The sequence below is a fragment of the Portunus trituberculatus genome, chromosome 49 (assembly GCF_017591435.1).
Source record: "Portunus trituberculatus isolate SZX2019 chromosome 49, ASM1759143v1, whole genome shotgun sequence".
In the NCBI taxonomy this organism is placed as follows: Eukaryota; Metazoa; Arthropoda; class Malacostraca; order Decapoda; family Portunidae; genus Portunus; species Portunus trituberculatus.
Window position 1 is genome coordinate 13,200,360 of NC_059303.1, and position 2,500 is coordinate 13,202,859.

Consider the following 2,500-nt stretch of genomic DNA (forward strand, 5'->3'; position numbering starts at 1 on the left):
GGCGCCCTCTTATCTGCACTGTGTTGCGAGTAGGAGGAGGAGGAGGAGGAGGAAGAGGAGGAGGAGGTTTAAGGATATATTATTCGTGGAGGAGGAGGAGGAGGAGGAGGAGAGCTTAGTGAACAGAAGGATTATGGTAAGTAGGATAAGAATGTAGAGGTTTTGTATGAAGAGGAAGAAGAAGAAGAAGAAGAAAAGAAGAAGAAGAAGAAGAAGAAGGAAGATTTCAAGGTTAAGCGCTGAGAGAGAGAGAGAGAGAGAGAGACACAGAAAAGGAGGAAAATGAAGACAATAGATAGAATAATAAGAAAGAGAAGAAGAAGTTGTCCTTTTTATCTAAATCATGGAGGAAAAGTTGATAATCATTAGTACTAAGTGAATAGGGAGTTTAAAGGAAGATTAGGCAGAGAAGTGAATGGTGGTAGGTGGAAATAGGTCAGCTTTTAAACAGGACCTAGTGACTTTATCTTCTTACGTTATTATCATTGAAGTGAGTGAGGGAAAAGGTGAAGGGCTGGTGAAGGGAACGAGTGACTGATAATGCCTGGAGTAATGACATGGAGGAAAAGACGAGAGAAAAAGGATTAGGGGGAAGGCAGGAGGTGAGATAAAGATGGGGGGAGGGGGGGCGAGTGATGGGAGTTGCATGTATGTCTCTCCCCTTCCTCCTCCTCCCTTCTCTGTCTCTTATCTCACCTCCTCGCCACGCAACTCTCCCTTACTCTTACTCTCTCTCTCTCTCTCTCCCTCCGTCCGCCTATCAGTAGTAGAGACGTAAATGCTCTTCAGATAATGACGATAAGGTGTGTGTGTGTGTGTGTGTGTGTGTGTGTGTGTGTGTGTGTGTGTGTGTGTGTGTGTGTGTGTGTGTGTGTGTGTTCGTCCGTCCTTGCGTCGCTTACATGACAAGACTCTTAACTACACTTGATATCAGTCACGTAGTGTGTTTCCCTTAATTAATATGAGCGAAAGATAACACAGGGGGAAAAATTACTGCACACCACAGAATGTAAACACGCTAAAAACACCTTATTTTGTTGGTAATTTTAGGCTTTTTCTCTGGCTAACACGAGGCCCTTACTCTGAAACGCTTTGCTCTCTCACCACCACAGTCTTCCAAGGACACAGGGATGACAGGCCTTGTTTCTGAGGGTGTTTCTCCCGTGAGTTGTGTAGTAACCTTGTTCATTTGTCATTAGAACCCCAAAAACACCCTTGAAAACCTGTGTCACTTCACCAGGAGCCTTTTGAAGTAGTGAGAGTGCGGCGCTGAATTGTTTATGAATGTGGGCCAGTATTCTGATACACAGCGCCATACCTCCATTGTTTCAAGAGACTCTAGTTAATGTTACGATGGTTTTTAAGGGTGTTTGTATAGTTTAAATGACAAATTAACAAAAATTCTTTATCATCAGCAAGAAAAAACGCATGTGAAAACCCTGCTGATCATCGCTGTGGCCTTTGAAAACAGTTGCAGTGAGGGAATGAAGTGTTTCTGTATGAGGGCTCGTCCTTAAGACTCGTGTTCTGAAAAGCTTTGTTCTCTCACCATCACATTTTCCCAAGGCTCCAAGACATCAGTATTTTTATGATTCTGGCGATAGATTGATAATATTTCTAGTTTGCCTAAAGGATAAACTGTCTTGAAATCCTGGCTAGTTGTCTCTGTGACCTTGCAAAATCATCTTAGTGAGAAGGAAAGGCGTTTCTGAATGCTGGCGTTATTCTCTCTCTCTCTCTCTCTCTCTCTCTCTCTCTCTCTCTCTCTCTCAGGTGTAAAAAAATAATTCATACAGTCAAATTAAGTGTTTTTAGTGCTAAAGGAGAAGGATTCATACTTTATATACTCAATGTCTATTTTTTAAGACTCTGGGGCTGAGTTTGTCATTGGTTAACGTTATTTTTTTCGTATTACTCTGCAGGTGAGTGTGTGAAGCAGCCAGTCTCCGCCCTGCACACCCTGACCTTGCCTGCATGACGCCTGGTGAGTGTTGCCTGAATGATTAGTGATACAGTTGTGCTTATCAGCGCATTCAACACGATTAACCTCGTCAATGCCATGACATGTTTTTTCTTATTCATTTTGTTCACTGCTCACTATTTGGTGATTTTGTACAGCTTCAGAATCTTATGTGGGCGATTAAAATAGTGAAGGTTCTGGCCATTAAGCATCTGACCTCGATAGACCCTTCCCAATGTCAATAAAATGGTCTAGTCACACCCAAAGCTCAAGGTAAAAATGCGTTCCATTACTGAAGGAGTTAAGAGGATGATTTACTGAAAGAATGAGTCATACCCTTGGAAAACCATTAGAAACCATTAGGTCACATAGCATTAGAAACCATTATTTATCACGATTAAGAAAGCGATTTACTGAGACAATGAATACCCTTGGAAAACCTTTAGAAACCATCAGGACACATCAGCATTAGAAATGATTTAGAAACACTAGAATTTGAACTAGAATTTGAACTAGAGCACTTATAACCATTACAAATAT

The 2,500-nt window shown here is 41.6% G+C and overlaps 1 protein-coding gene and 1 long non-coding RNA gene across 6 annotated transcripts in view; both read left to right on the forward strand.

Annotated features, from left to right (window-relative positions):
• Positions 1 to 2,500, forward strand: part of LOC123499362 — a 265,739-nt gene that overhangs the window by 133,042 nt on the left and 130,197 nt on the right. The window lies entirely within an intron of this gene.
• LOC123499363 overlaps positions 1 to 2,500 on the forward strand; it is a 23,855-nt gene that overhangs the window by 392 nt on the left and 20,963 nt on the right. The gene's annotated exons all lie outside the window — the stretch shown is intronic.